This window comes from Triturus cristatus, chromosome 1_1 (assembly GCF_964204655.1).
Source record: "Triturus cristatus chromosome 1_1, aTriCri1.1, whole genome shotgun sequence".
Classification (NCBI taxonomy): Eukaryota; Metazoa; Chordata; class Amphibia; order Caudata; family Salamandridae; genus Triturus; species Triturus cristatus.
In genome coordinates, this window is record NC_140579.1 from 495,041,452 (window position 1) to 495,065,840 (window position 24,389).

Genomic DNA, 24,389 nt, shown 5'->3' on the forward strand with positions numbered 1-24,389 from the left:
ATGCTCCCGCTCTCCTTCCTTCCTCTTGTGTTGCATGCTCCCCGCTCTCCTTCCCTCCTCTTGTCTCTCATGCTCCCCGCTCTCCTTCAATGTTCTTGTCTTGCATGCTCCCCACTCTCCTTCAATGCTCTTCTCTTGCATGCTCCCCGCTCCCCTTCCCTCCTCTTGTCTTGCATGCACCCCGCTCTCCTTCCCTCCTCTTGTGTTGCATGCTCCACGCTCTCCTCTTGCATGCTCCCAGCTCTTCTTCAAGCTCGTCTTACATGCTCCCCGCTCTCCTTCAATGCTCTTGTCTTGCATACTCCCCGCTCTCCTTCAATGCTCTTGTCTTACATGCTACCCGTTCTCCTTCAATGCTCTTGTCTTGCATGCTCCCCGCTCTCCTTCAATGCTCTTGTCTTGCATGCTCCCCGCTCTCCTTTCCTCCTCTTGCCTTGCATGCTCCCCGCTGTCCTTCAATGCTCTTGTCTTACATGCTACCCGCTGTCCTTCAATGCTCTTGTCTTGCATGCTGCCCGCTCTCCTTCAATGCTCCTGTCTTGCATGCTGCCCACTCTCCTTGCCTCCTCTTGTCTTGCATGTTCCGTGCTCTCCTTCTCAACTCTTGTCTTGCATGCTCCCCGCTCTCCTTCCCTCCTCTTCTGTTACATGCTCCTTGCTCTCCTTCCCTCCTCTTCTCTTACATGCTCCGTGCTCTCCTACCCTCCTCTTGTCTTACATACTCCCCGCTCTCCTTCCCTCCTCTTGTCTTACATACTCCCCGCTCTCCTTCCCTCCTCTTGTCTTGCATGCTCCCCACTCTCCTTTCCTCCTCTTGTCTTGCATGCTCCCCACTCTCCTTCAATGCTCTTGTCTTACATGCTCCCCACTCTCCTTCAATGCTCTTGTCTTACATTCTCCCCGCTCTCCTTCCCTCCTCTTGTTTTGCATGCTACTCGCTCTAATTTCCTTCCTCTTGTCTTGCATGCTCCTCGCTCTCCATCCCTCCTCTTGTCTTGTATGCTCCCCGCTCACCTTCAATGTTCTTGTCTTGCATGCTCCCCGCTCTCCTTCAATGGTCTTGCATGCTCCCCGCTCACCTTCAATGCTCTTGTCTTGCATGCTCCCCGCTCTCCTTCAATGCTCTTGTCTTGCATGCTCCCCGCTCTCCTTTGATGCTCTTGTCTTGCATGCTCCCCACTCTCCTTAAATCCTCTTGTCTTGCATGCTCCGCGCTCTCCTTCCTGAGTCTTGTCTTGCATGCTCCCGCTCTCCTTCCCTTCTCTTGTCTTGCTTGCTCCTCGCTCTCCTTCCCTCCTCTTGTCTCTCATGTTCCCCGCTCTCCTTCAATGGTCTTGTCTTGCATGCTCCCTGCTCTCCTTCAATGCTCTTGTCTTTTATGCTCCCCGCACTCCTTCCCTCCTCTTGTCTTACATGCTCCCCGCTCTCCTTCCGTCCTCTTGTCTTGCATGCTCCCCGCTCTCCTTCAATGCTCTTGTCTTGCATGCTCCCCGCTCTCCTTCCCTCCTCTTGTCTTGCATGCTCCCACTCTCCTTCCCTCCTCTTGTGTTACATGCTCCCCGCTCTCCTTCCGTCCTCTTGTCTTGCATGCTCCCGCTCTCCTTCCCTCATATTGTCTTGCATGCTCCCCGCTCTCCTTCCCTCCTCTTGTCTCTCATGCTCCCCGCTCTCCTTCAATAGTCTTGTCTTGCATGCTCCCCGCTCTCCTTCCCTCCTCTTGTCTTGCATGCTCCCGCTCTCCTTCCTTCCTCTTGTGTTGCATGCTCCCCGCTCTCCTTCCCTCCTCTTGTCTCTCATGCTCCCCGCTCTCCTTCAATGCTCTTGTCTTGCATGCTCCCCACTCTCCTTCAATGCTCTTCTCTTGCATGCTCCCCGCTCCCCTTCCCTCCTCTTGTCTTGCATGCTCCCCGCACTCCTTCAATGCTCTTGTCTTGCATGCTCCCCGCTCTCCTTCAATGCTCTTGTCTTGCATGCTCCCAGCTGTCCTTCAATGCTCTTGTCTTACATGGTGCCCGCTCTCCTTCAATGCCCTTGTCTTACATGCTCTCCGCTCTCCTTCAATGCTCTTGTCTTACATGCTCCCCGTTCTCTTTCAATGCTCTTGTCTTGCTTGCTCCACGCTCTCCTTCAATGCTCTTGTCTTGCATGCTGCCCACTCTCCTTGCCTCCTCTTGTCTTGCATGTTCCGCGCTCTCCTTCCCGACTCTTGTCTTGCATGCTCCCCGCTCTCCTTCCCTCCTCTTCTGTTACATGCTCCTTGCTCTCCTTCCCTCCTCTTCTCTTACATGCTCCATGCTCTCCTACCCTCCTCTTGTCTTACATACTCCCCGCTCTCCTTCCCTCCTCTTGTCTTACATACCCCCCGCTCTCCTTCCCTCCTCTTGTCTTGCATGCTCCCCACTCTCCTTTCCTCCTCTTGTCTTGCATGCTCCCCACTCTCCTTCAATGCTCTTGACTTACATACTCCCCGCTCTCCTTCCCTCCTCTTCTCTTGCATGCTACTCGCTCTAATTTCCTTCCTCTTGTCTTGGCTGCTCCCCGCTCTCCTTCCCTCCTCTTGTCTTGTATGCTCCCCGCTCACCTTCAATGTTCTTGTCTTGCATGCTCCCCGCTCTCCTTTAATGCTCTTGTCTTGCATGCTCTCCGCTCTCCTTAAATCCTCTTGTCTTGCATGCTCCGCGCTCTCCTTCCCGAGTCTTGTCTTGCATGCTCCCGCTCTCCTTCCCTCCTCTTGTCTTGCATGCTCCTCGCTCTCCTTCCCTCCTCTTGTCTCTCATGCTCCCCGCTCTCCTTCAATGGTCTTGTCTTGCATGCTCCCTGCTGTCCTTCAATGCTCTTGTCTTTTATGCTCCCCGCTCTCCTTCAATGCTCGTCTTACATGCTCCCCGCTCTCCTTCAATGCTCTTGTCTTGCATGCTCCCCGCTCTCCTTCAATGCTCTTGTCTTACATGCTAGCCGTTTTCCTTCAATGCTCTTGTCTTGCATGCTTCCCGCTCTCCTTCAATGCTCTTGTCTTGCATGCTCCATGCTCTCCTTTCCTCCTCTTGCCTTGCATGCGCCCCGCTGTCCTTCAATGCTCTTGTCTTACATGCTACCCGCTGTCCTTCAATGCTCTTGTCTTGCATGCTGCCCGCTCTCCTTCAATGCTCTTGTCTTGCATGCTGCCCACTCTCCTTGCCTCCTCTTGTCTTGCATATTCCGCGCTCTCCTTCCCGACTCTTGTCTTGCATGCTCCCCGCTCTCCTTCCCTCCTCTTCTGTTACATGCTCCTTGCTCTCCTTCCCTCCTCTTCTCTTACATGCTCCGTGCTCTCCTACCCTCCTCTTGTCTTACATACTCCCCGCTCTCCTTCCCTCCTCTTGTCTTACATACTCCCCGCTCTCCTTCCCTCCTCTTGTCTTGCATGCTCCCAACTCTTCTTTCCTCCTCTTGTCTTGCAGGCTCCCCACTCTCCTTCAATGCTCTTGTCTTACATGCTCCCCACTCTCCTTCAATGCACTTGTCTTACATACTCCCCGCTCTCCTTCCCTCCTCTTGTCTTGCATGCTCCCCGCTCTCCTTCCCTCCTCTTGTCTTGCATGCTCCCACTCTCCTTCCCTCCTCTTGTGTTACATGCTCCCCGCTCTCCTTCCGTCCTCTTGTCTTGCATGCTCCCGCTCTCCTTCCCTCATATTGTCTTGCATGCTCCCCGCTCTCCTTCCCTCCTCTTGTCTCTCATGCTCCCCGCTCTCCTTCAATAGTCTTGTCTTGCATGCTCCCCGCTCTCCTTCCCTCCTCTTGTCTTGCATGCTCCCGCTCTCCTTCCTTCCTCTTGTGTTGCATGCTCCCCGCTCTCCTTCCCTCCTCTTGTCTCTCATGCTCCCCGCTCTCCTTCAATGCTCTTGTCTTGCATGCTCCCCACTCTCCTTCAATGCTCTTCTCTTGCATGCTCCCCGCTCCCCTTCCCTCCTCTTGTCTTGCATGCTCCCCGCACTCCTTCAATGCTCTTGTCTTGCATGCTCCCCGCTCTCCTTCAATGCTCTTGTCTTGCATGCTCCCAGCTGTCCTTCAATGCTCTTGTCTTACATGGTGCCCGCTCTCCTTCAATGCCCTTGTCTTACATGCTCTCCGCTCTCCTTCAATGCTCTTGTCTTACATGCTCCCCGTTCTCTTTCAATGCTCTTGTCTTGCTTGCTCCACGCTCTCCTTCAATGCTCTTGTCTTGCATGCTGCCCACTCTCCTTGCCTCCTCTTGTCTTGCATGTTCCGCGCTCTCCTTCCCGACTCTTGTCTTGCATGCTCCCCGCTCTCCTTCCCTCCTCTTCTGTTACATGCTCCTTGCTCTCCTTCCCTCCTCTTCTCTTACATGCTCCATGCTCTCCTACCCTCCTCTTGTCTTACATACTCCCCGCTCTCCTTCCCTCCTCTTGTCTTACATACCCCCCGCTCTCCTTCCCTCCTCTTGTCTTGCATGCTCCCCACTCTCCTTTCCTCCTCTTGTCTTGCATGCTCCCCACTCTCCTTCAATGCTCTTGACTTACATACTCCCCGCTCTCCTTCCCTCCTCTTCTCTTGCATGCTACTCGCTCTAATTTCCTTCCTCTTGTCTTGGCTGCTCCCCGCTCTCCTTCCCTCCTCTTGTCTTGTATGCTCCCCGCTCACCTTCAATGTTCTTGTCTTGCATGCTCCCCGCTCTCCTTTAATGCTCTTGTCTTGCATGCTCTCCGCTCTCCTTAAATCCTCTTGTCTTGCATGCTCCGCGCTCTCCTTCCCGAGTCTTGTCTTGCATGCTCCCGCTCTCCTTCCCTCCTCTTGTCTTGCATGCTCCTCGCTCTCCTTCCCTCCTCTTGTCTCTCATGCTCCCCGCTCTCCTTCAATGGTCTTGTCTTGCATGCTCCCTGCTGTCCTTCAATGCTCTTGTCTTTTATGCTCCCCGCTCTCCTTCAATGCTCGTCTTACATGCTCCCCGCTCTCCTTCAATGCTCTTGTCTTGCATGCTCCCCGCTCTCCTTCAATGCTCTTGTCTTACATGCTAGCCGTTTTCCTTCAATGCTCTTGTCTTGCATGCTTCCCGCTCTCCTTCAATGCTCTTGTCTTGCATGCTCCATGCTCTCCTTTCCTCCTCTTGCCTTGCATGCGCCCCGCTGTCCTTCAATGCTCTTGTCTTACATGCTACCTGCTGTCCTTCAATGCTCTTGTCTTGCATGCTGCCCGCTCTCCTTCAATGCTCTTGTCTTGCATGCTGCCCACTCTCCTTGCCTCCTCTTGTCTTGCATGTTCCGCGCTCTCCTTCCCGACTCTTGTCTTGCATGCTCCCCGCTCTCCTTCCCTCCTCTTCTGTTACATGCTCCTTGCTCTCCTTCCCTCCTCTTCTCTTACATGCTCCATGCTCTCCTACCCTCCTCTTGTCTTACATACTCCCCGCTCTCCTTCCCTCCTCTTGTCTTACATACTCCCCGCTCTCCTTCCCTCCTCTTGTCTTGCATGCTCCCCACTCTTCTTTCCTCCTCTTGTCTTGCAGGCTCCCCACTCTCCTTCAATGCTCTTGTCTTACATGTTCCCCACTCTCCTTCAATGCACTTGTCTTACATACTCCCTGCTCTCCTTCCCTCCTCTTGTCTTGCATGCTACTCGCTGTAATTTCCTTCCTCTTGTCTTGCATGCTCCCCGCTCTCCTTCCCTCCTCTTGTCTTGTATGCTCCCCACTCACCTTCAATGTTCTTGTCTTGCATGCTCCCCGCTCTCCTTCAATGGTCTTGTCTTGTATGCTCCCGCTCTCCTTCCCTCCTCTTGTCTTGCATGCTCCCCGCTCTCCTTCAATGCTCTTGTCTTGCATGCTCCCCGCTCTCCTTTAATGCTCTTGTCTTGCATGCTCCCCACTCTCCTTAAATCCTCTTGTCTTGCATGCTCCGCGCTCTCCTTCCTGAGTCTTGTCTTCCATGCTCCCGCTCTCCTTCCCTCCTCTTGTGTTACATGCTCCCCGCTCTCCTTTCGTCCTCTTGTCTTGCATGCTCCCGCTCTCCTTCCGTCCTCTTGTCTTGCATGCTCCCGCTCTCCTTCCCTCCTCTTGTCTTGCATGCTCCCGCTCTCCTTCCCTCCTCTTGTCTTGCATGCTCCCGCTCTCCTTCCCTCCTCTTGTCTTGCATGCTCCCCGCTCTCCTTCCCTCCTCTTGTCTTGCATGCTCCCGCTCTCCTTCCTTCCTCTTGTGTTGCATGCTCCCCGCTCTCCTTCCCTCCTCTTGTCTCTCATGCTCCCCGCTCTCCTTCAATGCTCTTGTCTTGCATGCTCCCCACTCTCCTTCAATGCTCTTCTCTGGCATGCTCCCCGCTCCCCTTCCCTCCTCTTGTCTTGCATGCTCCCCGCTCTCCTTCCCTCCTCTTGTGTTGCATGCTCCCCGCTCTCCTTCAATGCTCTTGTCTTGCATGCTCTCAGCTCTTCTTTAAAGCTCGTCTTACATGCTCCCCACTCTCCTTCAATGCTCTTGTCTTGCATGCTCCCCGCTCTCCTTCAATGCTCTTGTCTTACATGCTACCCGTTCTCCTTCAATGCTCTTGTCTTGCATGCTCCCCGCTCTCCTTCAAGGCTCTTGTCTTGCATGCTCCCCGCTCTCCTTTCCTCCTCTTGCCTTGCATGCATGCGCCCCGCTGTCCTTCAATGCTCTTGTCTTACATGCTACCCGCTTTCCTTCAATGCTTTTGTCTTGCATGCTGCCCGCTCTCCTTCAATGCTCTTGTCTTGCATGCTGCCCACTCTCCTTGCCTCCTCTTGTCTTGCATGTTCCGCGCTCTCCTTCCCAACTCTTGTCTTGCATGCTCCCCGCTCTCCTTCCCTCCTCTTCTGTTACATGCTCCTTGCTCTCCTTCCCTCCTCTTCTCTTACATGCTCCGTGCTCTCCTACCCTCCTCTTGTCTTACATACTCCCCGCTCTCCTTCCCTCCTCTAGTCTTACATACTCCCCGCTCTCCTTCCCTCCTCTTGTCTTGCATGCTCCCCACTCTCCTTTCCTCCTCTTGTCTTGCATGCTCCCCACTCTCCTTCAATGCTCTTGTCTTACATGCTCCCCACTCTCCTTCAATGCTCTTGTCTTACATACTCCCCGCTCTCCTTCCCTCCTCTTGTCTTGCATGCTACTCGCTCTCCTTCAATGCTCTTGTCTTGCATGCTCCTCGCTCTCCTTCCCTCCTCTTGTCTTACATGCTCCGGCTCTCCTTCCCTCCTCTTGTCTTGCATGCTCCCCGCTCTCCTTCCCTCCTCTTGTCTTGTATGCTCCCCGCTCACCTTCAATGTTCTTGTCTTGCATGCTCCCCGCTCTCCTTCAATGGTCTTGTATGCTCCCCGCTCTCCTTCAATGCTCTTGTCTTGCATGCTCCCCGCTCTCCTTCAATGCTCTTGTCTTGCATGCTCCCCGCTCTCCTTTGATGCTCTTGTCTTGCATGCTCCCCACTCTCCTTAAATCCTCTTGTCTTGCATGCTCCGCGCTCTCCTTCCTGAGACTTGTCTTGCATGCTCCCGCTCTTCTTCCCTTCTCTTGTCTTGCTTGCTTCTTGCTCTCCTTCCCTCCTCTTGTCTCTCATGCTCCCCGCTCTCCTTCAATGGTCTTGTCTTGCATGCTCCCTGCTCTCTTTCAATGCTCTTGTATTTTATGCTCCCCGCACTCCTTCCCTCCTCTTGTCTTACATGCTCCCCGCTCTCCTTCCGTCCTCTTGTCTTGCATGCTCCCCGCTCTCCTTCAATGCTCTTGTCTTGCATGCTCCCCGCTCTCCTTCCCTCCTCTTGTCTTGCATGCTCCCGCTCTCCTTCCCTCCTCTTGTGTTACATGCTCCCCGCTCTCCTTCTGTCCTCTTGTCTTGCATGCTCACGCTCTCCTTCCCCCCTCTTGTCTTGCATGCTCCCGCTCTCCTTCCCTCCTATTGTCTTGCATGCTCCCCGCTCTCCTTCCCTCCTCTTGTCTTGCATGCTCCCGCTCTCCTTCCTTCCTCTTGTGTTGCATGCTCCCCGCTCTCCTTCCCTCCTCTTGTCTCTCATGCTCCCCGCTCTCCTTCAATGCTCTTGTCTTGCATGCTCCCCACTCTCCTTCAATGCTCTTCTCTTGCATGCTCCCCGCTCCCCTTCCCTCCTCTTGTCTTGCATGCTCCCCGCTCTCCTTCAATGCTCTTGTCTTGCATGCTCCCCGCTCTCCTTCAATGCTCTTGTCTTGCATGCTCCCAGCTGTCCTTCAATGCTCTTGTCTTACATGCTGCCCGCTCTCCTTCAATGCACTTGTCTTACATGCTCTCCGCTCTCCTTCAATGTTCTTGTCTTGCATGCTCCCCGCTCTCCTTCAATGCTCTTGTCTTATATGCTCCCCGTTCTCTTTCAATGCTCTTGTCTTGCATGCTCCACGCTCTCCTCCAATGCTCTTGTCTTGTATGCTCCCCGCTCTCCTCCCCTCCTCTTATCTTACATGCTACCTGCTCTCCTTCAATGCTCTTGTCTTACATGCTACCCACTCTCCTTCAATGCTTTTGTCTTGCATGCTCCACGCTCTCCTTCCCTCCTCTTGTCTTACATGCTCCCCACTCTGCTTCCGTCCTCTTGTCTTGCATGCTCCCCGCTCTCCTTCAATGCTCTTGTCTTGCATGTTCCCCGTTCTCCTTCAAGGCTTTCATCTTGCATGCTCCCCGCTCTCCTTCCCTCCTCTTGTCTTACATGCTCCCCGCTGTCCTTCCCTCCTCTTGTCTTATATGCTCCCCGCTCTCCTTGCCTCCTCTTTTCTTAAATGCTTCCTTCTCTCCTTCAATGCTCTTGTCTTGCATGCTCCCGCTCTCCTTCCCTCCTCTTGTCTTGCATGCTCCTTGCTCTCCTTCCCTCCTCTTGTCTCTCATGCTCCCCGCTCTCCTTCAATGGTCTTGTCTTGCATGTTCCCTGCTCTCCTTCAATGCTCTTGTCTTTTATGCTCCCCGCTCTCCTTCCCTCCTCTTGTCTTACATGCTCCCCGCTCTCCTTCCGTCCTCTTGTCTTGCATGCTCCCCGTTCTCCTTCAATGCTCTTGTCTTGCATGCTCCCCACTCTCCTTCAATGCTCTTCTCTTGCATGCTCCCCGCTCCCCTTCCCTCCTCTTGTCTTGTAATGCTCCCCGCTCTCCTTCAATGCTCTTGTCTTGCATGCTCCCCGCTCTCCTTCAATGCTCTTGTCTTGCATGCTCCCAGCTCTCCTTCAATGCTCTTGTCTTACATGCTGCCCGCTCTCCTTCAATGCTCTTGTCTTACATGCTCCCCGTTCTCTTTCAATGCTCTTGTCTTGCATGCTCCACGCTCTCCTAGAATGCTCTTGTCTTGTATGCTCCCCGCTCTCCTCCCCTCCTCTTATCTTACATGCTACCCGCTCACCTTCAATGCTCTTGTCTTACATGCTACTCGCTCTCCTTCAAGGCTTTTGTCTTGCATGCTCCACGCTCTACTTCCCTCCTCTTGTCTTACATGCTCCCCACTCTGCTTCCGTCCTCTTGTCTTGCATGCTCCCCGCTCTCCTTCAATGCTCTTGTCTTGCATGCTGCCCGCTCTCCTTCAAGGCTTTCGTCTTGCATGCTCCCCGCTCTCCTTCCCTCCTCTTGTCTTACATGCTCCCCGCTGTCCTTCCCTCCTCGTGTCTTATATGCTCCCCGCTCTCCTTGCTTCCTCTTTTCTTAAATGCTTCCTTCTCTCCTTCAATGCTCTTGTCTTGCATGCACCCGCTCTCCTTCCCTCCTCTTGTCTTGCATGCTCCTCGTTCTCCTTCCCTCCTCTTGTCTCTCATGCTCCCCGCTCTCCTTCAATGGTCTTGTCTTGCATGTTCCCTGCTCTCCTTCAATGCTCTTGTCTTTTATGCTCCCTGCTCTCCTTCCCTCCTCTTGTCTTACATGCTCCCGCTCTCCTTCCCTCCTCCTGTGTTGCATGCTCCCCGCTCTCCTTCCCTCCTCTTGTCTCTCATGCTCCCCGCTCTCCTTCAATGCTCTTGTCTTGCATGCTCCCCGCTCTCCTTCCCTCCTCTTGTCTTCCATGCTCCCCGGTCTCCTTCCCTCCTCTTGTGTTGCATGCTCCCCGCTCTCCTTCAATGTTCTTGTCTTGCATGCTCCCAGCTCTCCTTCAATGCTCGTCTGACATGCTCCCCGCTCTCCTTCAATGCTCTTGTCTTGCATGCTCCCCGCTCTCCTTCAATGCTCTTGTCTTACATGCTACCCGTTCTCCTTCAATGCTCTTGTCTTGCATGCTCCCCGCTCTCCTTCAATGCTCTTGTCTTGCATACTTTCCTCCTCTTGCCTTGCATGCGCCCCGCTGTCCTTTAATGCTCTTGTCTTACATGCTACCCACTGTCCTTCAATCCTCTTGTCTTGCATGCTGCCCGCTCTCCTTCAATGCTCTTGCCTTGCATGCTGCCCACTCTCCTTGCCTCCTCTTGTCTTGCATGCTCAGAGCTCTCCTTCCCGACTCTTGTCTTGCATGCTACCCGCTCTCCTTCCCTCCTCTTCTGTTACATGCTCCTTGCTCTCCTTCCCTCCTCTTGTCTTGCATGCTCCCCGCTCTCCTTTCCTCCTCTCGTCTTGCATGCTCCCCACTCTCCTTCAATGCTCTTGTCTTACATGCTCCCCGCTCACCTTCCCCCCTCTTGTCTTGCATGTTACTCGCTCTAATTTCCTTCCTCTTGTCTTGCATACTCCCCGCTCACCTTCCCTCCTCTTGTCTTACATACTCCCCGCTCTCCTTCCCTCCTCTTGTCTTGCATGCTCCCCGCTCTCCTTTCCTCCTCTCGTCTTGCATGCCCCCTACTCTCCTTCAATGCTCTTGTCTTACATGCTCCCCGCTCACCTTCCCCCCTCTTGTCTTGCATGCTACTCGCTCTAATTTCCTTCCTCTTGTCATGCATGCTCCCCGATCTCCTTCCCTCCTCTTGTCTTGTATGCTCCCCGCTCACCTTCAATGTTCTTGTCTTGCATGCTCCCCGCTCTCCTTCAATGGTCTTGTCTTGTATGCTCCCCGCTCACCTTCAATGCTCTTGTCTTGCATGCTCCCCGCTCTCCTTCAATACACTTGTCTTGCATGCTCCCCGCTCTCCTTTAATGCTCTTGTCTTGCATGCTCCCTGCTCTCCTTAAATCCTCTTGTCTTGCATGCTCCGCGCTCTCCTTCTCGAGTCTTGTCTTGCATGCTCCCGCTTTCCTTCCCTCCTCCTGTCTCTCATGCTCCCAACACTCCTTCAATGCTCTTGTCTTGCATGCTGCCCGCTCTCCTTCAATGCTCTTGTCTTGCATACTGCCCGCTCTCCTTGCCTCCTCTTGTCTTGCATGCTTCGCGCTCTCCTTCCCGACTCTTGTCTTGCATGCTCCTCGCTCTCCTTGCCTCCTCTTGTCTTGCATGCTCCCCGTTCTCCTTCCCTCCTCTTCTCTTGCATGCTCCCCGCTCTCCTTCAATAGTCTTGTCTTGCATGTTCCCCGTTCTCCTTCAAGGCTTTTGTCTTGCATGCTCCCCACTCTCCTTCCCTCCTCTTGTCTTACATGCTCCCCGCTGTCCTTCCCTCCTCTTGTCTTATATGCTCCCCGCTCTCCTTGCCTCCTCTTTTCTTACATGTTTCCTTCTCTCCTTCAATGCTCTTGTCTTGCATGCTCCCGGTCTCCTTCCCTCCTCTTGTCTTGCATGCTCCTCGGTCTCCTTCCCTCCTCTTGTCTCTCATGCTCCCCGCTCTCCTTCAGTGGTCTTGTCTTGCATGCTCCCTGCTCTCCTTCAATGCTCTTGTCTTTTATGCTCCCCGCTCTCCTTCCCTCCTCTTGTCTTACATGCTCCCCGCTCTCATTCCCTCCTCTTGTCTTGCATGCTCCCCGCTCTCCTTCAATGCTCTTGTCTTGCATGCTCCCCGCTCTCCTTCAATGCTCTTGTCTTTTATACTCCCCGCTCTCCTTCAATGCTCTTGTCTTTTATACTCCCGGCTCTCCTTCAATGCTCTTGTCTTGCATGCTCCCCACTCTCCTTCAATGCTCTTCTATTGCATGCTCCCCGCTCCCCTTCCCTCCTCTTGTCTTGCATGCTCCCCGCTCTCCTTCAATGCTCTTTTCTTGCATGCTCCCCGCTCCCCTTCCCTCCTCTTGTCTTTCATGCTCCCCGCTCTCCTACAATGGTCATGTCTTCCATTCTCCACGCTCTCCTTCCCTCCTCTTGTCTTACATGCTCCCCATTTTCCTTGCCTCCTCTTGTCTTGCATCCTCCGCGCTCTCCGTCCCTATTCTTGTCTTGCATGCTCCACGCTCTCCTTCCCTCCTCTTGTCTTGCAAGCTCCGCGCTCTCCTTTCCTACTCTTGTCATGCATCCTTCATGCTCTCCTTCCCTCCTATTGTCTTTCATGCTCCACGCTCTTCTTCAATGTTCTTGTCTTGCATGCTGCCCGCTCTCCTTGCCTCCTCTTGTCTTGCATGCTCCCCACTCTCCTTCAATGCTCTTGTCTTGCATGCTCCCAGCTCTCCTTCCCTCGTCTTGTCTTGCATGCTCCCCGCTCTCCTTCAATGCTCTTGTCTTGCATGCTCCGTGCTCTTCTTCAATGCTCTTGTCTTTTATGCTCCCAGCTCTCCTTGCCTCCTCTTGTCTTAGATGCTCCCAGCTCTCTTACAATGCACTTGTCTTGCATGTTCCCCACTCTCCTTCAATGCTCTTGTCTTACATGCTCCCCGCTCTCTTTCAATGGTCTTATCTTGCATGCTCCCTGCTCTCTTCTTCAATGCTCTTGTCTTTTATGCACCCCTCTCTCCTTGCCTCCTCTTGTCTTACATGCTTCCCATTCTCTTTCAATGCTCTTATCTTGCATGCTTCCCACTCTTCTTCAATGCTCTTGTCTTGCATGCTCCCCGCTCTCTTAGAAATGCTCTTGTCTTGCATGCTGCCCGCTCTCCTTGCCTCCTCTTGTCTTACATGCTCCCCGCTCTTCTTCAATGGTATTATCTTGCATGCTCCCTGGTCTTCTTCAATGCACTTGTCTTGCATGCTCCCCACTCTCCTTCAATGCTGTTGTCTTACATGCTCCCCGCTCTCTTTCAATGCTCTTATCTTGCATTCTCCCTGCTCTCTTCTTCAATGCTCTTGTCTTTTATACTCCCTGCTCTCCTTGCCTCCTCTTGTCTTACATGCTTCCCGTTCTCTTTCAATGCTCTTATCTTGCATGCTTCCCACTCTTCTTCAATGCTCTTGTCTTGCATGCTCCCCGCTCTCTTTCAATGCTCTTGTCTTGCATGCTGCCCGCTCTCCTTGCCTCCTCTTGTCTTACATGCTCCCCGCTCTTCTTCAATGGTCTTATCTTGCATGCTCCCCACTCTCCATCAATGCTGTTGTCTTACATGCTCCCCGCTCTCTTTCAATGCTCTTATCTTGCATGCTCCCTGCTCTCTTCTTCAATGCTCTTGTCTTTTATACTCCCTGCTCTCCTTGCCTCCTCTTGTCTTACATGCTTTCCGCTCTCTTTCAATGCTCTTATCTTGCATGCTCTCCACTCTCCTTCAATGCTCTTGTCTTGCATGCTCCCCGCTCTTCTTCAATGCTCTAATCTTGAATGCTCCCCGCTCTTCTTCAATGCACTTGTCTTGCATGCTCCCCACTCTCCTTCAATGCTCTTGCCTTGCATGCTCCACGCTCTCCATCCCTCCTCTTATCTTGCATGCTCCCCGCTCTCCTTCAATGCTCTTGTCTTGCATGCTGCCCGCTCTCCTTCAATGCTCTTGTCTTACATGCTCCCCGCTCTCCTTCCCTCCTCTTGTCTTGCATGCTCTCCGCTCTCCTCAATGCTATTGTCTTGCATGCTGGCTGCTCTCCTTCAATGTTCTTGTCTTACATGCTCCCCGCTCTCCTTCCCTCCTCTTGTCTTGCATGCTCACAGCTCTCCTTCCCTCCTCTTATCTTGCATGCTCCCCGCTCTCCTTCAATGCTCTTGTCTTGCAGGCTGGCTGCTCTCCTTTCCTCCTCTTGTCTTGCATGCTCCGCGCTCTCCTTCCCTCCTCTTGTCTTGCATGCTCTCCGCTCGCCTTCAATGCCCTTGGCTTGCATGCTACCCGCTCTCCTTCCTTCCTCTTGTCTTGCATGCTGCCCGCTCTCCTTGCCTCCTTTTGTCTTATATGCTCCCCGCTCTCCTTCAAGGCTCTTTTGTTGCATGCTCCCCGTTCTCCTTCCCTCCTCTTGTCTTGCATGCTCCTCGCTCTCTTTCCCTCCACTTGTATTACATGCTCTGTGCTCTCTTTCACTCCTCTTGTCTTACATACTCTCCGCTCTCCTTCCCCCCTCTTGTCTTCCATGCTCCCCGCTCTCCTTCCCTCCTCTTGTCTTTCATACTCCCAGTTCTCCTTCAATGCTCTTGTCTTGCATGCTCCCGCTCTCCTTCAATGCTCTTGTCTTGCATGCTCCCAACTCTCCTTAAATGCTCTTGTTTTGCATGCTGCCAGCTCTCCTTGCCTCCTCTTGTCTTGCATGCTCTGCGCTCTTCTTCCCTCCTGTCTTAAATGCTCCTCACTCTCCTTCCCTCCTCTTGTCTTACATGCTCTCCGCTCTACTTCCCTGCTCTTATCTTGCATGCTCCCCACTCTCCGTCAATGCTCTTGTCTTGCATGCTCCCCACTCTCCTTCAATGCTCTTGTCTTGCACGCTGCCTACTCTCCTTCCCTCCTCTTGTCTTGCATGCTCCCCGCTCTCCTTCCCTCTTCTTATCTTGCATGCTCCCTGCTCTCCTTCAATGCTCTTATCTTGCATGCTCCCCACTCTCCTTCAATGCTCTTGTCTTACATGCTGCCTGCTCTCCTTGTCTCCTCTTGTCTTGCATGCTCCGTGCTCTCCTTTCCTCCTCTTGTCTTGTATGCTCCCCGCTCTCCTTCCCTCCTCTTGTCTTACATGCTCCCCGCTCGTCTTCCCTACTCTTGTCTTACATGGTCCCCGCTCTCCTTCAATGCTCTTGTCTAACATGCTCCCCGCTCTCTTTCAATGCTCTTACCTTGCATTCTCCCCGCTCTTCTTCAATGCTCTTGTCTTGCATGCGCCCCCTCTCCTCCAAAGCTCTTGACTTGCATGCTCCCCACTCTCCTTCAATGCTTTTGTCTTGCATACGCCCCGCTCTCCTTCAAAGCTCTTTTCTTGCATGCTCCCGCTCTCCTTCCTTCCTCTTGTCTTGCATGCTCCTCGCTCTACTTCCCTCCTCTTGTCTCTCATGCTCCCCGCTCTCCTTCAATGGTCTTTTCTTACATGCTCCCTGCTCTCCTTCAATGCTCTTGTCTTTTATGCTCCCCACTCTCCTTCCCTCCTCTTGTCTTACATGCTCCCCGCTCTCCTTCAATGCTCTTGTCTTGCATGCTCCCCGCTCTCCTTCCCGCCTCTTGTCTTGCATGCTCCCCGCTCTCCTTCAATGCTCTTGTCTTGCATGCTCCCCGCTCACCTTCCTTCCTCTTGTCTTGCATGCTTCCGCTCTCCGTCCCTCCTCTTGTGTTGCATGCTCCCCGCTCTCCTTCCCTCCTCTTGTCTCTCATGCTCCATGCCCTCCTTCAATAGTCTTGTCTTGCATGCTCCCCGCTCTCCTTCCATAGTATTGTCTTGCATGTTCCCCGTTCTCCTTCAAGGCTTTTGTCTTGCATGCTCCCGCTCTCCTTCAATAGTCTTGTCTTGCATGCTCCCCGCTCTCCTTCCCTCCTCTTGTCTTACATGCTCCTCGCTGTCCTTCCCTCCTCTTGTCTTATATGCTCCCCGCTCTCCTTGCCTCCTCTTTTCATACATGCTTCCTTCTCTCCTTCAATGCTCTTGTCTTACATACTTCCCGCTCTCCTTCCCTCCTCTTGTCTTGCATGCTACTCGCTCTAATTAACTTCCTCTTGTCTTGCATGCTCCCCGCTCTCCTTCCCTCCTCTTGTCTTGTGTGCTCCCCGCTCACCTTCAATGTTCTTGTCTTGCATGCTCCCCGCCTTCCTTTAATGCTCTTGTCTTGCATGCTCCCCGCTCTCCTTAAATCCTCTTGTCTTGCATGCTCCACCCTCTCCTTCCCGAGTCTTGTCTTGCATGCTCCCGCTCTCCTTCCCTCCTCTTGTCTTGCATGCTGCTCGCTCTCCTTCCCTCCTCTTGTCTCTCATGCTCCCCGCTCTCCTTCAATGGTCTTGTCTTGCATGCTCCCTGCTGTCCTTCAATGCTCTTGTCTTACATGCTCCCCGTTCTCCTTCCCTCCTCTTCTCTTGCATGCATCCCGTTCTCCTTCAAGGCTTTTGTCTTGCATGCTCCACGCTCTCCTTCCCTCCTCTTGTCTTACATGCTCCCCACTCTCCTTCCGTCCTCTTGTCTTGCATGCTCCCCGCACTCCTTCAATGCTCTTGTCTTGCATGTTCCCCGTTCTCCTTCAAGGCTTTTGTCTTGCATGCTCCCCGCTCTCCTTCCCTCCTCTTGTCTTACATGCTCCCCGCTGTCCTTCCCTCCTCTTGGCTTATATGCTCCCCGCTCTCCTTCCCTCCTCTTGTATTACATGCTCCCCGCTCTCCTTCCGTCCTCTTGTCTTGCATGCTCCCCGCTCTCCTTCAATGCTTTTGTCTTGCATGCTCCCCGCTCTCCTTCCCTCCTCTTGTCTTGTATGCTCCCGCTCTCCGTCCCTCCTCTTATCTTGCATGCTCCCCGCTCTCCTTCCCACCACTTGTCTCTCATCCTCCCCGCTCTCCTTCAATAGTCTTGTCTTGCATGCTCCCCGCTCTCCTTCAATAGTCTTGTCTTGCATGTTCCCCGTTCTCCTTCAAAGCTTTTGTCTTGCCTGCTCCCCACTGTCCTTCCCTCCTCTTGTCTTATATGCTCCCCGCTGTCCTTCCCTTCTCTTGTCTTATATGCTCCCCGTTCTCCTTGCCTCCTCTTTTCATACATGCTTCCTTCTCTCCTTCAATGCTCTTGTCTTGCATGCTCCCGCTCTCCTTCCCTCCTCTTGTCTCTCATGCTCCCCGCTCTCCTTCAATGGTCTTGTCTTGCATGCTCCCTGCTCTCCTTCAATGCTCTTGTCTTTTATGCTCCCCGCTCTCCTTCCCTCCTCTTGTCTTACATGCTCCCCGCTCTCCTTCCGTCCTCTTGTCTTGCATGCTCCCCACTCTCCTTCAATGCTCTTGTCTTGCATGCTCCGCGCTCTCCTTCCCTCCTCTTGTCTTGCATGCTCCGGCTCTCCTTCCCTCCTCTTTTCTTACATGCTCCCCACTCTCCTTCCGTCCTCTTGTCTTGCATGCTTCCCGCTCTCCTTCAATGCTCTTGTCTTGCATGTTCCCCGTTCTCCTTCAAGGCTTTTGTCTTGCATGCTCCCCACTCTCCTTCCCTCCTCTTGTCTTACATGCTCCCCGCTGTCCTTCCCTCCTCTTGTCTTATATGCTCCCCGCTCTCCTTCCCTCCTCTTGTATTACATGCTCCCCGCTCTCCTTCCGTCCTCTTGTCTCACATGCTCCCCGCTCTCCTTCAATGCTTTTGTCTTGCATGCTCCCCGCTCTCCTTCCCTCCTCTTGTCTTGTATGCTCCCGCTCTCCGTCCCTCCTCTTATGTTGCATGCTCCCCGCTCTCCTTCCCTCCTCTTGTCTCTCATGCTCCCCGCTCTCCTTCAATAGTCTTGTCTTGCATGCTCCCCGCTCTCCTTCAATAGTCTTGTCTTGCATGTTCCCCGTTCTCCTTCAAGGCTTTTGTCTTGCATGCTCCCCGCTGTCCTTCCCTCCTCTTGTCTTATATGCTCCCCGCTGTCCTTCCCTTTCTTGTCTTATATGCTCCCCGTTCTCCTTGCCTCCTCTTTTCATACATGCTTCCTTCTCTCCTTCAATGCTCTTGTCTTGCATGCTCTCCTTCCCTCCTCTTGTTTTGCATGCTCCTCACTCTCCTACCCTCCTCTTGTCTCTCATGCTCCCCGCTCTCCTTCAATGGTCTTGTCTTGCATGCTCCCTGCTCTCCTTCAATGCTCTTGTCTTTTATGCTCCCCGCTCTCCTTCCCTCCTCTTGTCTTACATGCTCCCCGCTCTCCTTCCGTCCTCTTGTCTTGCATGCTCCCTGCTCTCCTTCAATGCTCTTGTCTTGCATGCTCCGCGCTCTCCTTCCCTCCTCTTGTCTTACATGCTCCGGCTCTCCTTCCCTCCTCTTTTCTTACATGCTCCCCACTCTCCTTCCGTCCTCTTGTCTTGCATGCTCCCCGCTCTCCTTCAATACTCTTGTCTTGCATGTTCCCCGTTCTTCTTCAAGACTTTTGTCTTGCATGCTCCCCACTCTCCTTCCCTCCTCTTGTCTTACATGCTCCCTGCTGTCCTTCCCTCCTCTTGTCTTATATGCACCCCACTCTCCTTTTTTCTTACATGCTTCCTTCTCTCCTTCAAAGCTCTTGTCTTGCATCTTCTCGCTCTCCTTCCCTCATCTTATCTTGCATGCTCCTCGATCTCCTTGCCTCCTCTTGTCTTGCATGCTCTGCGCTCTTCTTCCCTCCTCTTGTCTTAAATGCTCCTCACTCTCCTTCCCTCCTCTTGTCTTACATGCTCTCCGCTCTACTTCCCTGCTCTTATCTTGCATGCTCCCCACTCTCCGTCAATGCTCTTGTCTTGCATGGTCCCCACTCTCCTTCAATGCTCTTGTCTTGCACGCTGCCTACTCTCCTTCCCTCCTCTTGTCTTGCATGCTCCCCGCTCTCCTTCCCTCTTCTTATTTTGCATGCTCCCTGCTCCCCTTCAATGCTCTTATCTTGCATGCTCCCCACTCTCCTTCAATGCTCTTGTCTTACATGCTGCCTGCTCTCCTTGTCTCCTCTTGTCTTGCATGCTCCGTGCTCTCCTTTCCTCCTCTTGTCTTGTATGCTCCCCGCTCTCCTTCCCTCCTCTTGTCTTACATGCTACCCGCTCGTCTTCCCTACTCTTGTCTTACATGGTCCCCACTCTCCTTCAATGCTCTTGTCTAACATGCTCCCCGCTCTCTTTCAATGCTCTTACCTTGCATTCTCCCCGCTCTTCTTCAATGCTCCTCGTCTTGCAGGCGCCCCCTCTCCTCCAAAGCTCTTGACTTGCATGCTCCCCACTCTCCTTCAATGCTTTTGTCTTGCATACGCCCCGCTCTCCTTCAAAGCTCTTTTCTTGCATGCTCCCGCTCTCCTTCCTTCCTCTTGTCTTGCATGCTCCTCGCTCTACTTCCCTCCTCTTGTCTCTCATGCTCCCCGCTCTCCTTCAATGGTCTTTTCTTACATGCTCCCTGCTCTCCTTCAATGCTCTTGTCTTTTATGCTCCCCACTCTCCTTCCCTCCTCTTGTCTTACATGCTCCCCGCTCTCCTTCAATGCTATTGTCTTGCATGCTCCCCTCTCTCCTTCCCTCCTCTTGTCTTGCATGCTCCCCGCTCTCCTTCAATGCTCTTGTCTTGCATGCTCCCCGCTCACCTTCCTTCCTCTTGTTTTGCATGCTTCTGCTCTCCGTCCCTCCTCTTGTGTTGCATGCTCCCCGCTCTCCTTCCCTCCTCTTGTCTCTCATGCTCCATGCCCTCCTTCAATAGTCTTGTCTTGCATGCTCCCCGCTCTCCTTCCATAGTATTGTCTTGCATGTTCCCCGTTCTCCTTCAAGGCTTTTGTCTTGCATGCTCCCGCTCTCCTTCAATAGTCTTGTCTTGCATGCTCCCCGCTCTCCTTCCCTCCTCTTGTCTTACATGCTCCTCGCTGTCCTTCCCTCCTCTTGTCTTATATGCTCCCCGCTCTCCTTGCCTCCTCTTTTCATACATGCTTCCTTCTCTCCTTCAATGCTCTTGTCTTACATACTTCCCGCTCTCCTTCCCTCCTCTTGTCTTGCATGCTACTCGCTCTAATTAACTTCCTCTTGTCTTGCGTGCTCCCCGCTCTCCTTCCCTCCTCTTGTCTTGTGTGCTCCCCGCTCACCTTCAATGTTCTTGTCTTGCATGCTCCCCGCCTTCCTTTAATGCTCTTGTCTTGCATGCTCCCCGCTCTCCTTAAATCCTCTTGTCTTGCATGCTCCCGCTCTCCTTCCCTCCTCTTGTCTTGCATGCTGCTCGCTCTCCTTCCCTCCTCTTGTCTCTCATGCTCCCCGCTCTCCTTCAATGGTCTTGTCTTGCATGCTCCCTGCTGTCCTTCAATGCTCTTGTCTTTTATGCTCCCCGCTCTCCTTCCCTCCTCTTGTCTTACATGCTCCCCGCTCTCCTTCCGTCCTCTTGTCTTGCATGCTCCCTGCTCTCCTTCAATGCTCTTGTCTTGCATGCTCCGCGCTCTCCTTCCCTCCTCTTGTCTTACATGCTCCGGCTCTCCTTCCCTCCTCTTTTCTTACATGCTCCCCACTCTCCTTCCGTCCTCTTGTCTTGCATGCTCCCCGCTCTCCTTCAATACTCTTGTCTTACATGTTCCCCGTTCTTCTTCAAGACTTTTGTCTTGCATGCTCCCCACTCTCCTTCCCTCCTCTTGTCTTACATGCTCCCTGCTGTCCTTCCCTCCTCTTGTCTTATATGCACCCCACTCTCCTTTTTTCTTACATGCTTCCTTCTCTCCTTCAAAGCTCTTGTCTTGCATCTTCTCGCTCTCCTTCCCTCATCTTATCTTGCATGCTCCTCGCTCTCCTTGCCTCCTCTTGTCTTGCATGCTCTGCGCTCTTCTTCCCTCCTCTTGTCTTAAATGCTCCTCACTCTCCTTCCCTCCTCTTGTCTTACATGCTCTCCGCTCTACTTCCCTGCTCTTATCTTGCATGCTCCCCACTCTCCGTCAATGCTCTTGTCTTGCATGGTCCCCACTCTCCTTCAATGCTCTTGTCTTGCACGCTGCCTACTCTCCTTCCCTCCTCTTGTCTTGCATGCTCCCCGCTCTCCTTCCCTCTTCTTATTTTGCATGCTCCCTGCTCCCCTTCAATGCTCTTATCTTGCATGCTCCCCACTCTCCTTCAATGCTCTTGTCTTACATGCTGCCTGCTCTCCTTGTCTCCTCTTGTCTTGCATGCTCCGTGCTCTCCTTTCCTCCTCTTGTCTTGTATGCTCCCCGCTCTCCTTCCCTCCTCTTGTCTTACATGCTACCCGCTCGTCTTCCCTACTCTTGTCTTACATGGTCCCCACTCTCCTTCAATGCTCTTGTCTAACATGCTCCCCGCTCTCTTTCAATGCTCTTACCTTGCATTCTCCCCGCTCTTCTTCAATGCTCCTCGTCTTGCATGCGCCCCCTCTCCTCCAAAGCTCTTGACTTGCATGCTCCCCACTCTCCTTCAATGCTTTTGTCTTGCATACGCCCCGCTCTCCTTCAAAGCTCTTTTCTTGCATGCTCCCGCTCTCCTTCCTTCCTCTTGTCTTGCATGCTCCTCGCTCTACTTCCCTCCTCTTGTCTCTCATGCTCCCCGCTCTCCTTCAATGGTCTTTTCTTACATGCTCCCTGCTCTCCTTCAATGCTCTTGTCTTTTATGCTCCCCACTCTCCTTCCCTCCTCTTGTCTTACATGCTCCCCGCTCTCCTTCAATGCTATTGTCTTGCATGCTCCCCTCTCTCCTTCCCTCCTCTTGTCTTGCATGCTCCCCGCTCTCCTTCAATGCTCTTGTCTTGCATGCTCCCCGCTCACCTTCCTTCCTCTTGTTTTGCATGCTTCTGCTCTCCGTCCCTCCTCTTGTGTTGCATGCTCCCCGCTCTCCTTCCCTCCTCTTGTCTCTCATGCTCCATGCCCTCCTTCAATAGTCTTGTCTTGCATGCTCCCCGCTCTCCTTCCATAGTATTGTCTTGCATGTTCCCCGTTCTCCTTTAAGGCTTTTGTCTTGCATGCTCCCGCTCTCCTTCAATAGTCTTGTCTTGCATGCTCCCCGCTCTCCTTCCCTCCTCTTGTCTTACATGCTCCTCGCTGTCCTTCCCTCCTCTTGTCTTATATGCTCCCCGCTCTCCTTGCCTCCTCTTTTCATACATGCTTCCTTCTCTCCTTCAATGCTCTTGTCTTACATACTTCCCGCTCTCCTTCCCTCCTCTTGTCTTGCATGCTACTCGCTCTAATTAACTTCCTCTTGTCTTGCGTGCTCCCCGCTCTCCTTCCCTCCTCTTGTCTTGTGTGCTCCCCGCTCACCTTCAATGTTCTTGTCTTGCATGCTCCCCGCCTTCCTTTAATGCTCTTGTCTTGCATGCTCCCCGCTCTCCTTAAATCCTCTTGTCTTGCATGCTCCCGCTCTCCTTCCCTCCTCTTGTCTTGCATGCTGCTCGCTCTCCTTCCCTCCTCTTGTCTCTCATGCTCCCCGCTCTCCTTCAATGGTCTTGTCTTGCATGCTCCCTGCTGTCCTTCAATGCTCTTGTCTTTTATGCTCCCCGCTCTCCTTCCCTCCTCTTGTGTTGCATGCTGCCCGCTCTCCTTCAATGCTCTTGTCTTGCATGTTCCCCGTTCTCCTTCAATGCTCTTGTCTTGCATGTTCCCCGTTCTCCTTCAAGGCTTTTGTCTTGCATGCTCCCGCTCTCCTTCAATAGTCTTGTCTTGCATGCTCCCCGCTCTCCTTCCCTCCTCTTGTCTTACATGCTCCTCGCTGTCCTTCCCTCCTCTTGTCTTATATGCTCCCCGCTCTCCTTGCCTCCTCTTTTCATACATGCTTCCTTCTCTCCTTCAATGCTCTTGTCTTACATACTTCCCGCTCTCCTTCCCTCCTCTTGTCTTGCATGCTACTCGCTCTAATTAACTTCCTCTTGTCTTGCATGCTCCCCGCTCTCCTTCCCTCCTCTTGTCTTGTGTGCTCCCCGCTCACCTTCAATGTTCTTGTCTTGCATGCTCCCCGCCTTCCTTTAATGCTCTTGTCTTGCATGCTCCCCGCTCTCCTTAAATCCTCTTGTCTTGCATGCTCCGCGCTCTCCTTCCCGAGTCTTGTCTTGCATGCTCCCGCTCTCCTTCCCTCCTCTTGTCTTGCATGCTGCTCGCTCTCCTTCCCTCCTCTTGTCTCTCATGCTCCCCGCTCTCCTTCAATGGTCTTGTCTTGCATGCTCCCTGCTGTCCTTCAATGCTCTTGTCTTTTATGCTCCCCGCTCTCCTTCCCTCCTCTTGTGTTGCATGCTGCCCGCTCTCCTTCAATGCTCTTGTCTTACATGCTCCCCGTTCTCCTTCCCTCCTCTTCTCTTGCATGCTCCCCGCTCTCCTTCAATGCTCTTGTCTTGCATGTTCCACGATTTCCTTCAAGGCTTTTGTCTTACATGCTCCCCGCTCTCCTTCCCTCCTCTTGTCTTAAATGCTCCCCGCAGTCCTTCCCTCCTCTTGGCTTATATGCTCCCCGCTCTCCTTCCCTCCTCTTGTATTACATGCTCCCCACTCTCCTTCCGTCCTCTTGTCTTGCATGCTCTCCGCTCTCCTTCAATGATTTTGTCTTGCATGCTCCCCGCTCTCCTTCCCTCCTCTTGTCTTGTATGCTCCCGCTCTCCGTCCCTCCTCTTATCTTGCATGCTCCCCGCTCTCCTTCCCACCTCTTGTCTCTCATGCTCCCCGCTCTCCTTCAATAGTCTTGTCTTGCATGCTCCCCGCTCTCCTTCAATAGTCTTGTCTTGCATGTTCCCCGTTCTCCTTCAAGGCTTTTGTCTTGCATGCTCCCCGCTGTCCTTCCCTCCTCTTGTCTTATATGCTCCCCGCTCTCCTTCCCTCCTCTTGTTTTACATGCTCCTCGCTCTCCTTCCCTCCTCTTGTCTCTCATGCTCCCCGCTCTCCTTCAATGGTCTTGTCTTGCATGCTCCCTGCTCTCCTTCAATGCTCTTGTCTTTTATGCTCCCCGCTCTCCTTCCCTCCTCTTGTCTTACATGCTCCCCGCTCTCCTTCCGTCCTCTTGTCTTGCATGCTCCCCGCTCTCCTTCAATGCTCTTGTCTTGCATGTTCCGCGCTCTCCTTCCCTCCTCTTGTCTTGCATGCTCCGGCTCTCCTTCCCTCCTCTTTTCTTACATGCTCCCCACTCTCCTTCCGTCCTCTTGTCTTGCATGCTTCCCGCTCTCCTTCAATGCTCTTGTCTTGCATGTTCCCCGTTCTCCTTCAAGGCTTTTGTCTTGCATGCTCCCCACTCTCCTTCCCTCCTCTTGTCTTACATGCTCCCCGCTGTCCTTCCCTCCTCTTGTCTTATATGCTCCCCGCTCTCCTTCTCTCCTCTTGTATTACATGCTCCCCGCTCTCCTTCCGTCCTCTTGTCTCGCATGCTCCCCGCTCTCCTTCAATGCTTTTGTCTTGCATGCTCCCCGCTCTCCTTCCCTCCTCTTGTCTTGTATGCTCCCGCTCTCCGTCCCTCCTCTTATGTTGCATGCTCCCCGCTCTCCTTCCCTCCTCTTGTCTCTCATGCTCCCCGCTCTCCTTCAATAGTCTTGTCTTGCATGCTCCCCGCTCTCCTTCAATAGTCTTGTCTTGCATGTTCCCCGTTCTCCTTCAAGGCTTTTGTCTTGCATGCTCCCCGCTGTCCTTCCCTCCTCTTGTCTTATATGCTCCCCGCTGTCCTTCCCTTTCTTGTCT